The 14544-nt window shown below is 35.1% G+C and overlaps 1 long non-coding RNA gene across 1 annotated transcript; it reads left to right on the top strand.

Moving 5' to 3' along the window:
• The first annotated feature begins 11887 nt into the window (after positions 1–11887).
• On the top strand, positions 11888–12309 carry LOC121977567. The gene is made up of 3 exons (XR_006110935.1): positions 11888–12009; positions 12089–12196; positions 12277–12309. It is a non-coding gene; the product is annotated as an uncharacterized LOC121977567 (long non-coding RNA).
• Positions 12310–14544: the final 2235 nt, after the last annotated feature.

Here is a 14544-nt window from a genome sequence, read left to right on the forward strand (position 1 = left end):
GTTATGCTATGTTAGATAACATCATGTATATATATAACATCAAGCATGAAGGTCAAAGAAACTAAAGAAGTCAAAAAAGGAACTATCCATCTCTAAGTAGATTGTCTAAACATCTTTAAGTTGAAAGTCTGTCTCAATCTCGAATCCTATAAACAAAGGATACAAAGCAAATCTAAGATTCTATAATACGTGAATCAATTAATCTACCCTTCTGATTAGTAATCCCACTAACTACTAATTAATAAGTTAGTTAACTCTTAATTGATATTTAATCAATTATCAACCTGATTAATAAACCTTAAGTGGATTAATTAAATCACTACTCAATCATTAATAATTAAATCTTAACTTAATTAATATGATTTAATTAATTATTAGTTATCAATTGATTAAAAGTATAATGAACATATTAATCAGTCACTTAATTGTTAAGCAATCAACTATTAATCAACCTAAGAATGATTAGCATTTAAATAATTAAATTCACTTAATATGTGATCCAGATTTTTCAATCGATTAATGATTAATTTCTCAATCCACTAAATTAGAACTGATTAATTAATTCCTATGAACAACAATTTTGGTAAATCAAAGTTTACCCAAATTACCATCGGCTGTGGCCTCTCGGCGGTAGTAAGGTCTGGAGCAGCAGCTAGTGGCAGGTAAAACTGGAAGCCAAAAGTCGATGGTCAAAGGTAACAATGATTGTGTTTGGGCAGTGTGGTTGTGACGACGCACAATAGCGTCCAGTGGCATCTAGCGGCGTCAACTTGGTGATGGTAGGGGTCTTATCGGTTGGACTTCTACTTGGGGCCAACATCGATGAAGAAGGGGGAAACACTAGTGGTGTTGGCTTGCTCATGTCGATTGTTGTACATCTGCAAGTACAAGATTGTCTTAGGTAATAAAATATCTATTCCACAGGGACTATTGATTAAACACTAGTTAACTTTGTATAATGAATTATCTAGATAATCGAAGGGTTGGTTGCAAGCTTGAAAACTAAGGTTGAGAGAGAGAGGAGATAAGGAAAGAGAGAGAGGATAGTGTAAGAGAGAAGGTCTAGAGAGAAAAGTTAGTTTAGGGGAATGATTCTAAGATTTTGATTTCACTATGATGTTAATTAATGTCCCTTCGAATTGTTCACTTGTATAGAGATTCTAACTAAAGTCCGACACAACTCCCGTGCAGGTCACACTGTAGAGTTAACACCTGTTCTAACGTCATTATGTAAGAAATAACTCTAGAAAGTCCAGCTAAAGGGATACCCTATGACCCTCGGTCATACGATTACTAGAGTTATCTAATGTAGTTCCTAATAGTAAATTAATGATATTAAATAGAAGAGGTAACCTAGAAAGTCTGATTAAAGGGATACTCTTTGTCATAGGGCCTCTTGGTATTACGTACCGTAAGTGCACGGTTACGTCGTTAGTAATACAAAAGATATCGAACCCACAGGGACTGATTATAAGCACTAGCTATCACTCACATAGAATTAGTTAAACTATCAATGGTCTGAAGTTATCTATTTAGAAGGAAAGATGAAGCCTAGAAGGAAGATGAAAGAACTAGAGGTAAAGTTGTTGTTTATCTCGGTTTGGGGAGTATTCTAGGAGTTCGGTTTCATTGTAGTGTATACTAATGTATCATGATGGACCATTTTCCTATCTTCAATTAATGTACCCTTATAGGAAGCTAGAGTCATTATCTCTAAGTATTGAATAGAGATGATCCTTGTAAAAGCCTTTAACAGTTAGCCCTTGTCACGTGGGCACCTCGGTCATAAATCTCAGGAATGCGTGACTAGTTAATAACAATAAAGATAAAGATATAAGTTCAGCATGGTTTCCTACTTCCTTATGAGGGAGTTGCTTCTCCTTTCAAGGAAATATTCTAGACGTTCGTGAACAGGTTACCTCATTTTCACTAGGACCCCTCGGGTATACAATCTAAAGTACTCTCTCTACAAGATTTACAATCCCTACACAAGCATTCAATCTACATGACAATCAAACATGAGCAATTCTCATGCATTCAAATAGAATAGATACAAGAGCAGGTCAATATCACATAATAGGTAAAGGCATAAACATGAGTTGTTACATCGTACCCTTAACCACAACTACTCTCTAATCAAAGAACAATGAATCTACTCCATAGATGAAAGAGGAGAACCCAAAGACATCATGATATATAGCATTCAATTCCAAATTAAGAGAAAGAAGGAAGAGAAATGCTTATCCAATAGAGTTAAGTGATCCTTGGATCCAACCCTTTGCTTTCGGCGTTGATGTGATTATGAAGACACCCTCGGATTATCGAACGGAGGTCCGGGATGGCACCCAGGTGATCTTTATTTGAACGGCTGCCTTCTCCCCCCAAGAAGAAGTTTAGAACCCCTTTTATAGGGTAGGGCATGAGTGCGACACGGCCCGTGCCACGGCCGTGCGGGATCGCACGACCAACTCCTTCTTGGCTGCGGGTTAAATGGCATAGTCGTGTGAAATCCACATGGCCGTGTGAGATCCACATGGCCGTGTTCTTCTCTGGATCGGGATACTTCACATGATTGTGTAGGGTCACACGGTCGTGTTCTCCTTATCCTCTGGATGTGTTGCACGGCTGTGTAGGGTCACACGACCATGTTCTCTCCTTCTCCTCTGGATGTGTTGCATGACCGTGTAAGGTCACACGACTATGTTCTCCTTCTCCTCTGGATGTGTTGGATGGCCATGTAGGGTCACACGGCTAATGTCAGTTAGCCTTCTGCTTTGCTCCCCGGTACGTCGATGATCACCGCTTTTGCTCCAAAAGTCATCCCTATCAACACAAATGCACACAAAGAGCATATCTCCAAAATAGAAGAGTAATTATGCTGTAAACATGATAAAGAGTGTAAGAATGCATAAATCCATCATGAATAAAATACGTGAATGTGCATCAAAACATGCATAAAGATTATAAGATCTACGCACATCACACCCCCAGACTTGAACCTTTACTTGTGTCAAGTAAAATACTGCAATCTAAATTCATGAGTCCTTATAGTGTTTCATACTTCCTAGTGCACTCACCTAACTCTATCAACTAATTTCATTGATAAGCATGATTGTGGAGTAACCTAAATATGGCCTAAGCATAAGTTCTTTGTGCTCAGTGCAATAAGTGACTTAAACTTTTCAAGTTTCAAATTTTTATCCTAGTCAAGTCGTCATACAATTGAGTTCCTAATATTCCCGGTAATAGACACTTACCTGCCACACACTTGGTTGTTTTCCTTAAATTACACAAGGTCTTAAAGGACTACTCAGAATCAAGTGAAACATAACATTTATTTTCCCATTAACTTAACTCGGTCTCAAAGTGGTAAATTATTAGTTTTTCACTCACGACAACTATTTTTTAATCTCTTATTCAAATGATTTTTTTTAGATACAAGTGTCGAACTAATCACAAATGCAAGTAAGATAAATCCAAATGTTCGGGATTTAGATTTTTCCAAATGAGCTTCCATGATCCGAGGTAGTCCAGTAACCAAAATGTAAATAAAAAATCACCATGGGAACAAAAGTACTAAACAATTTGGATAAATCATAACTATTCCAAAATGCATCCAATATTCAAGCTTAAGTGAAGTGAAGGTAAGATCCTTAAGGTTAAGCCAATACCCAATTTATCTCCATACAATACTTAACTCATTTCATCACTACAACAAATTTGTTAAAAGACAACACTATAAAGACAATGGTTTTTGAGAGAACTGTTGTTAATTTGACAAAAGACAACGGTTTTTGACAAAACCGTTGTCTTTTAGCTCTAAAGAAAAACAAAAGACAACGGTTTTTGTAAAAATCGTTGTCGTTGAGCGAATTGTTTTATAATCAACAACACATTTTACAACGATTTCCTAAAACCGTTGTTTTTAAGCGCATTTTTTTTAGAGGATTACACATTTTACAACGGTTTTTAAACCGTTGTAAACCTAATTCTTTTGTTCCATTGCCCTGGTTTAATGTCTTCCCCTCTCCGAAATATATTTTGGCGCGTGTTTTCCCTCCCCTTAGTCTTCGGGAACCCTAGGCAACTATGTCTTTCTCCTCTCCTCATCCCGCGATCTCTTCACGTTCCCTCTCCTCACACAATCTCCTCACACAATCTTCTCCACTCCTCACACGTTTTTGCCTTCCACCGCTTTGCACGAACCCCTCTCCTCAAAACTCCTCTCTGGCTAAACCTCTCTCGCTGAACATCTCCGACGAACCTCTCTCCTTGAACCTCTCCTTCGAACTCCTCTCAGACTAACCCTCTTCCGCTGAACATCTGAACAAGCCGCCTCCATTCCCTTTTCAAATGGGGTGAATCCACAGTTACACTGATATAACTCAGGTATGGCTGGAAAAACTCTTTCATCTTTTTAGAAGGGTTTATAGTATTTTTTTCATCTTCTTAGAAGGGTTTAGAAAAAGACCATTGTGATGCATTGTTATATGGAGTTTGTAAACAACATACCAAAAAGGTTTTTTTTCCCTACTTTGGTAAAGTATATCATAGTAGTTGTTTCACTTATGTGAATTGAAAAATTATCTTGATACCAATCAATGGAGATGGACCTTGTAAAGTCTCCATGAATGTCTTCAGAATTTTATAGGCAAGTCTGCATTTTCAGTTTCAGGGGCAGATCAGGAACTCATGTGAGTCCCTTGATTTGGTTAGCTGTGGACCATGTGCAGCAACTAAAACAGGGAGACATCTGGTACCTGTAGTGATAATGGAAATTAAAAGCTAAAAGACACAATTTGGAAATCAAAATATATCAAAAACATCATGCTACCAGGAGCAATATTTGAACACAAGTTATTTTTTTTAAAACAAGAGAAGCTCAACTAAAAAGGAGATGAGGAAAACAAATATACTAGCGATGCATTTAAACACGCTACTTCTGGTTTTAAATTTCCCAATTTAAAACAAGAGCTTGCACTACTTCTTGTTCAAGTTTTCCTTATGTAAGAAGTTGTCTGACAATTAATAAGAAATCACAATACGTTTGATATGATGCCAATAAAGAAGGAAAACATTGTTCCATATAACTTGTCAATCCATACAAGTATGATCAGGAACTAGAAGTTTTTTTTGCTAAATCATGTTATCGTGGTCTCTTCTTTACAATTCTTCTAGCTTGTCTCTCTTCAAAGTATACTTCTCTTATCTCTACTACATGCTTAATGTTTAAAATAATTGATTCATAGTTGTCACATTTAATATTAATTTAGCTGTATTTACCTTAATAATTAAATGAAATTTAATATATATATTCCAGCATAATTCACTAGATTAATTTTGTGTTGTTTGTAGCATTGCTAATTTAATGTTATTCTTACAATTGTTTTGAAGGATTTGACTCATTATTAGCTGCTTAGTTGTATGAGTAATGGATAAAGATTGGATGTCAAAGAATAGGCTATCACATGAATATGAGGTTGGGGTAGAGTCTTTCTTGCACTTTGCAACACAAAACGCTATAGATCCGAATGCAATACCTTGCCCATGTGCAAGATGTGGTAATCTAAAGACGAAAGATGTTGACACTATAAGAGCACATTTGTGTTGTAATGGTATGGATTTAACATATCATACATGAATTTGGCATGGGGAAAAATCTAAGATCGGGAACTCAATGAATGATCGAGTAGGCCAAGATGAACACAAATCTTTTGCCGAGGAACCTATTGATATGGTACATGCTGCATATGATAGTTATGTTGAGAATCCAAAACAATTCCATAAGCTACTTGAAGATGCTGAGAAACCTTTATATCCAGGATGTACTAAATTTACAAAGTTATCTTCACTTGTCAAATTATATAACTTGAAGGCAAAATATAGTTGGAGTGATAAAAGTTTCACTGACATACTTAGTTTGATCAGGGAAATGCTTCCAGATAACAATGAATTACCTTTATCTTTGTATGATGCAAAGAAAAGTTTATCTGCATTAGGGATGGATTACGTGAAAATTCATGCTTGCCCTAATGATTGTATCTTATAACGAAAGGAGTATAAGGAATTTACCAGTTGCCCTATTTGCGGGATGTCACGGTGGAAGTTGGGAAAAAAACATACAATAAATGAAGGAGTTCCAGCAAAAGTCCTTTGGTACTTCCCACCTATTCCAAGATTTCAAAGATGGTTTAAGAACAAGGAGATATCTAAGGAGTTAACTTGGCATGCTGATAAAAGAATTCGTGATGGATACTTGCGTCATCCGGCTGATTCACCTTCTTGGAAATTGGTGGATCACAACTGGCCTGATTTTGCTTCTGAGCCAAGAAATCTAAGATTGTCCATATCAGCAGATGAGATTAATAACAATAGTACGATGAGTTCTGCATATAGTTGTTGGCCAATTGTTATGATCACTTACAACTTTCCTCCAATGTTATGTATGAAGAGAAAATTTATGATGCTCACTATGATGATTTTTGGTCCCAAACAACCGGGGAATGATATTGATGTCTATTTAGCACCTTTAATTGATGACCTAAAATGCTTATGGGATATAGGTGTTGATACATATGATGCATATCGAGAGGAAAATTTCTTGCTTAGAGCTGTTTTACTATGGACAATCAATGATTTTCCTGCATATGGGAACATGTCAGGTTGTGTTGTGAAAGGATATCATGCATGTCCAATATGCGGTGAAGAAACATATTCAATAAGGTTAAAGCATAGTAAAAAAATGTCATATACTGGCCATAGAAGGTTTCTTCCTAGAAGTCATCCTTATCGAAGACAAAAGAAAGCATTTAACGCGAATCAAGAGTTTAACCTTGCACCAAAACCATTAACTGGCCATGAAGTATTAAAAAGAGTTGAAAGTATTAATTATTGTTTGGGAAAAATGAGTGGGAAGCTTCAGTTAAAGGATGTTGATGAAAAATCATGCTGGAAAAAGAAATCTATATTCTTTGAACTTGAGTATTGGAAACATCTACATGTTCGACATGTTCTTGATGTGATGCACATTGAAAAAAATATTTGTGAAAGTCTCATTGGTACGTTACTTGACATTCCAGGAAAAACAAAGGATGGAGTAGCAGCAAGACTAGACCTTATGGAGATGAATGTGAGAACTGATTTGGCACCAAAGATGGGGGAGAATAAAACATATTTGCCAGCAGCGTGTTTTACACTAAGTAAGGCTGAGAAAATTTTTTTTGCAATTCTTTGTTAGGAATAAAGGTCCCAACAGGTTACTCATCCAATGTTAAAAACCTTGTGTCGATGAAGGACTTGAAACTTGTTGGCTTTAAGTCACATGACTATCACACTTTGATGCAACAATTGCTTCCAGTGGCTATCCGTGGTGTCTTGCCAAAACATGTTAGAGATACTATCATTCGGTTGTGTGGATTTTTCAATGTGGTATATAATAAAGTGATAGATGTCTCAAAGTTGGATGATTTGCAAAGAGAGATTGTGATGCTATTGTGTTTACTTGAAAAATATCTTCCCCCATCTTTTTTTGATATAATGATTCATTTAACTGTCCATCTTGTGCGGGAGGTGAAAGTATGTGGACCGGTATGGTATAGGCATATGTACCCATTTGAAAGATTCATGAAGATCTTGAAAGGCTATGTGCGAAATCGCAATCGACCTGAAGGATGTATAGCCGAAAGTTATATTGCTGAAGAGGCTGTGAAATTTTGCTCAGACTAATTGTCTAGTGTGCATACAATTGGGATCCCATCAAGGCATCGAAGAGTATAACTCATAAAGCCTCTATCTGGTTCAGTAATTCACTCCCCTAGTCATGATGAGTTGCATCAAGCACATCGTTATGTATTAGAAAATGATGATGATGTTGATCCTTATATCGAGTAATTTCTCTAACTTATTAATACTTTCTTGAACTTTTCTTATATTCAAATGGTTAACTTATCCCTAATCATTTCATCAGGAAGCACATGATATTTTTGAATGCAAAATTTCCTCATAAGGCTAAGTCCAAAAGGTGGTACAAGATGAGCATAACCGATCATTTATTAACTGGTTACATGATCGTGTAAGTTTCATAAGTTTTGAAATATAGGTTTTTTCAAAGCTAAGTTCAAATTTTATCACATTGTGAAATATAGGTTGCAAATGCAGTTTGTCATTCCACTAGTCAAATATCAGAAAGATTGAAGTGGATAGCGCGCGGACCTAGCAATCAAGTGTTAAAGTATTCTAGTTATTTGATTGATGGGGTTACTTATCATACAAAAGAGCGTGATGATATACGAGTTGTTCAAAACTCCGGAGTAAGCTTAATCGCAAAGACAATGCAAGTTGCTAGTTCAAAGGACAAAAATCCAGTTGTGTCAGACATGATTTTTTATGGAGTCATTCAAGAAATATGGGAACTTGATTATCAAAAGTTTCAAGTTCCAATGTTTAAATGTAATTGGGTTGAGAATAATAATGGTATTAAATTTGATGATCTTGGTTTCACGCTGGTAAATCTCAAGAGAATTGGATTCAAATCTGACCCTTTTATATTGGCCAGTCAAGCAAAGCAAGTATTTTACATTGAAGATCCTCAAGAGCCTACATGGCAAGTTGTACTTGCAACACCTATTAGGGAGAACATTGAATATATAAATGATGATGAGTTGGAAAATGATGTAATCCACTACCAATGTTTTACAAGAGGGTTTCTATCAATGGATGTTGATGGAATAGATGAGAAAGAACCACCATGTAGCCGTGAAGATTGTGATGGGACTTGGGTTATCAATAAATAAGTGATGGAACATGTTCCTTTTTTTTATTATGGTTCTTGTATGAGTAGCATTTTGAATGACATTGATGTATGATGCAAATGGAAAACTACTGTACTTTATTTACCAATGCATTGCATGGTGTAATTTTATGAATGGCTAACAAGTTGTCAATGCATAATGCAGGAATTGCATCATTGAAGAACTTAACAAGATTCTGGAATTGTATCTCTTCATTGCTTTGTGAAAACTATGACATCTCGTGGAAAAAAGAGTACAAGAAAGGGAATTCAGGTAGACGGAAATATTGTAGGAACCAAAGAAGGTAATATGGCAAATTCTGGAAATTCTGGAAATTCTGGTACAGTAATGGAATCTCAAGAGACCGAAACAACAAGAACTTCAAGAGGTCGCACTCGTTTAGATAAGCTGGTTAGGCAAAGGGCCCACGGAATTAGAAAGGATATAAAATTCAATAAATTTGGACAGCCAATAGGAGACTTTGCTAGTGAAATGCAAAGTTATATCGGCATTCTCGCTCGGGAAAAGGTTAGGATAAGTTACAAGTCATGGAAGCAAGTTCCAAGTGGTGTTAAGGATTTAATATGGGAATCAGTTAATGTAAGTTAAATTTCTTTTGAAAATTTTAATTTCCTTATATATGTTTATGATCTATTTAATGTAATGGGTTAATATTTTTTATAGTTGAGTTACAATGTTGACCCCAGATGGAAAAAGGGGTGTTTGAATTTGGCAAATAGTAAGTGGCGGCAATATAAAGCTCTCCTCACTCATAAGTTTATTTTTAGCAAGCTTGCTAAACCGGAAGAGTTGAAAGAACCACCAATTGGGTATGGTATTACACGAGATGATTGGAGTGCGTTTGTAATCAGTCGCATGTCTGACGACTTCAAGGTAAGGATTATAATTTGCTATTTTCAATTGAGTTGATCACAGCTGGTATATATGAGGAATGTTCAATTAACTAGAAAGTAAGTGATGAGCAAAAGAAGAGAAGAAAGCAGAATGTATACCCACATCGGCTTGCCCGTAAAGGTTATGCTCGTTTTGCTGATGAAATAGTAAGTATTTCTGCTTAATTCGGTAAATATGATCTAGAATCTGCCTATATTTTATTCTTACTAAATCTATTAATGTGATTTATAAAGTTGTATATATTATACATTTTGATTGTAGGGAGATGAATTATGTGATGATGAAGAGATTAATCGAGTGATTATTTGGAAGAAAGGACGGATGAATAAGAAGGGGCAATTTGAAGGCGATGATTTGAAAATGGCAATAGAAAAGATTGTAAGCAAGCTCATTATGCGTCTTTCCTACTAAATCTATTATGCCTTTATGGTTTTTATTATGCCTCTGTCCTTTATTGTCACAACAATAATATATTGTTACATTTATGTACACTACAACATTGCAGAAAAAAAATCAAAATCTGCATCCAAATCTGCATCTGCTTCTGCATCAAAATTTGCATTTGCATCAAAATCTGCATCTTCTTCTGCATCTGCATCTGCATCAAAATCATTTCATCAAAATCTGCATCTGTGATCCAGAATAAGGTGTGGCAGTAGTGTTCTCATGCTGATCATGTGTGCTTTCCCCTTTTCTTTTTCAGAAAACTCTACACAATCAGTAAAATTGTATTTGTATGCATACACAACTAGTTAAATAATTAGCAAATCATCATTGGCAATTTTAAAACAAATGTATATCCATATTAGTGTTAGTACTTAATAGGGAGTTATTTACCAGTAATTAATTTTGTACCAGCAATTATTTTGTTTTCTTTTGCATGACAGGATGATTATGTGCAACAAAAACGGGAGGGTAAGTTGCACTTAGAAGAGGCAAACACAGATATCCTTTCAAAAGCACTTTCATCTGAGGAGCATTCTGGGCGTGTGAGGGGTGTTGGAGGCCATGTCACTCCAACATTCTATTTTAATGTTGGCAGCATAGTGCAGAAACACCTTGTTGATGAGTAGTTTATCCTTCAACAAAAATAGTTGATGGAGGCAAAAATATTAATCTCACAACAAAATGCACGCATATCAGATCAAGATGAACGCATACAGAAACTTGAAGCAATGTTCAGAAAGGGTGCATGCGACTTAGATACGGATGAAAAAGGTAGTTGCTCAGTAAAGTTGCATCCCATGAGTGACGAAAATATCAAAATTGAAAAGTGTGTCCCAAATATTGAAACTGTGGATGATGATGACATGCAAATTTTGAACAATGATGATTTCTTCCAGGTATATATTTAGTTGTCATTATATTACTTAGTATTATTGAAACTATGAGTTGCATCAATTTATAACATGATTACTTATCTTCTAGGGTAAACCGGTTGCATTGACATTGGGTTCTAAGAGCAATATTGTTGCCTATGGTACAATTGTTCATGTCAATGCGGTTGGTAAATTACTTCATGGTGTTCCATTACCCATTAATTGTATGTGTGTCTCCATTGATAAGGCTGTGGATGAATTAGCACAATTGCCATGTCCAATTCCAAATCAATGTGATACAATTGGTGATGCTATTGGAACACATGTGGGATGGCCAGCTAACTTGGTAGTTATGCAAGATGAGGTAAATGTCATATTATATTTATAGTTAAATTGTCCAACAAAGATTAGTGTTGCACCTAACATGTGTACATTTGTAATTTTTAGAATCCTCAAAGGAAAAGAAGTGTTGTCCAAAGATATAACCCAATTATTTCATCAAGTGTGCCAAGGTCATTGCATCTACTGTATTGTTATTGTAACCGTGCTCTAAATGATGAAACAAATATATCAATGATTTGTGAGGAGGGTTTCTTTGACGATCAATAAGAAATCCTTGTGCACCTTGAAGATATCATTCCTTTTTATCATTTGGATCCCATAACTGCAAATTGTATAGTAATTTACATGTGGTAAGTCTTCTTATTCTATTTGTTTACCATATAAATTGTATAAACTTTATTAATTTAGCATTTGTAACATTCTTCATTTTGAAATGGTAGGCATCTTTATAAAAAGCTGAAAACATATAACAATGTCCACAAAATTAGATTTGTGAATCCACACATTATCCCATATGTGTCATGTGTGACTCGACTGGACAAAAACAGCAAATTCGAGCAGTTGAATGAAAGAGCTAGTGTTTTGGCAGATAAGCTGAGTCAAGCATCAAGAAATCAACTTGTTTTGGTGCCACATAATGTTGGGTAAGCAAGACTTATAATATTAGTTTTAATTTATTGTTTCGAGAAATATGCATGCAATAATTATGTGATTTGTGCATAGTTATCATTGGATTCTCACTGTCATTGATCCATATAAGGAGACAGTTTATTTGTTGGATTCGCTTAGTCATCGCATTCGTGACGAGGATTGGAAATACGTAGTAGATATGTGAGTACATTTTTTAATTTTATTAAGCATTTTTTTAATCAGTAAAACTCTCATATGCCCATTCTTATTGATGTATAAAGGAGCATAAGATTGTTTAATTCAAACAAGGCAAAAAAAAGGGAAAAAACATGTTACATGGGAAGTAGTAAAGGTATGCATGTCTACTTATGATTAAATTATAAACAATTAACCTTGTATATTAGACATTTACAATTTATTTTTAACATAGGGTCCTCGCCAACCAGATGCGAAACAGTGTGGTTTTTATGTGATGAGATATATTAAAGATATTATTGAAGAATTGGCAACTATCGAGAGAGATTCACTTCGATCAATAGTAATATTTGACATTCAATTCTCAATCTTCTCAAATATTTGTGTGTTTATCATTTCGCACTTATCATCTTTTGATTATTTTTTACTAATCTAATCTATGTCTTTGTTCATAGTTCATCAAACCCAGTACTCTAGCGAAGAAATTGATGAAGTGTGTTCCGAGTGGGCAGAATGCATACAAGACTATATTTATGACTAGGTATTTAAAATCATACAATGACTTGATCTATTCAGAAAGTATTTGCATATAATGCAAATTACATAATCTGATCCTAACAGATATGCCCCTGGAAACATCATGATTATTAAAACTTTAGTGTGTAGGACATCCAGGTAGAACATCTTTATTTTATTATTATTCTTATACTGGAATGCATGAAATGTTTTTCAACATCTTAAGATTTTGAGATGTTCAAACATATATATCATTTGCTGGTAAACACATTTCTGTAGGACTAACACACTTGTCAGATTATGATGAACTGATTAACTTTGAGCATCAGGAATTGTTTCCTTTCTTAATGGACAGTTTTCTGTAGACTAGGATTTACACGTAAAGGAGGTGAGCTAGATAAATATTTTGAGCAGTTACCTGATTTATGAACATGATAATACATGGGGAAAATGCAGGAGCAAGACCAATTTAATTAATAGTATTTAGATTCTTGTTTTCTTTGGGAATGAAAATGGTTTCTCAATCAAACAAAATTGAAAATATTTGCAATTTGCAATTTGTTGGACATGATGAATGGTCGGAATGGGTTAAAGTTGGATGGAAATAACTTACACTTTGTTGAGAATCACAATGACCAAGTTCATTCACATAGTTGTTTCGACTTACTTATGGCAAACCAAACCAAACCAATTTAGCAATCACTATATGCAAGATACACAAACTATCTAGACTTACCTAGAGTTGCTCTGATCTGACTGCTTTTTTCTTCCCAATGTATTCTGCCCTCCTTTATTTGCTGTTACTAGCTACAGGGATTGTTGGTTTATTCCGTGTAAGGCTTCACCTTGACTTAAGCAGGGTGGTGTTATCATATTAGATTATGTATAGCTCATGTGTACTTGGTATGTGTTGGATTCAACTTCATCTGCTTGCTAAGACGTTTTTGCCAATCCTGGTTTCAGTCCTGCACACTTTTGCTCTATTTCATGCACAAGACGATTTAATTCAATTACCTTATTTCTTTAACTTATCTGCTGTACTATTTGTCCAACTTTGTACAATTAGCCTTGAAATAACAAAAGAAATGAATTTGAAGGGTTGGAACAGCCATATGAACCAGTTTCATAAACTTTTTTCGTGCTCACTTGCTTCACTACTCATGAAATTGTGAAGCGGCAACGTTTCTCGTGCTTATTTGGCCATTCTTTTTTTCTATGGCTTTAACTATATTTTCTTTTCATAACAGGGAGAAATTGCTGGGTTTGCAAGCTGGGTATGCAGAAAAAGAACCAGCAGGGAGAAATTGCTGGGTTTGCAAGCTTGGTTTGCATGGTTGTGGTATTATAAACTTAATTTTGTGGTTTCATCTTTTGTGGTTGTCATGATTGGATACTACTTGTGGTCATGTTTGGATAGCTTGTAGTAATTGTATAGAATTGTTTATAAACTTAAGTGAATGTACACATGTACGGGTTTTTGTTTGAGACAAGATGTATATATAAATTAAAGACAACTAATCGAATGTATATATGTTGAAAACTATTTTTGTGAATGTATAAATGTTACGTTGTACCGGTTTATGTGCAATGGCCATGGTTTTAACCGTTGTGAAAAGTACATATATAGACATGCAACTGAATGTACAAAGACAATGATTTTTAACCGTTGTGAAAAGTATTCTAAGACAATGGTTTTAAACTAAATTTTGAAGAAAGACAACAGTGTATATGTTGTTAAAAGTATATCTGCGATCAAATTTTTGCAAAACTGGCAATTACAACGGTTTTATACTGTTGCAGAACTGTTGTCTTTGGTATTAAAAGACAACACTTTAAAT

Source organism: Zingiber officinale, chromosome 4B, assembly GCF_018446385.1.
Source record: "Zingiber officinale cultivar Zhangliang chromosome 4B, Zo_v1.1, whole genome shotgun sequence".
Classification (NCBI taxonomy): Eukaryota; Viridiplantae; Streptophyta; class Magnoliopsida; order Zingiberales; family Zingiberaceae; genus Zingiber; species Zingiber officinale.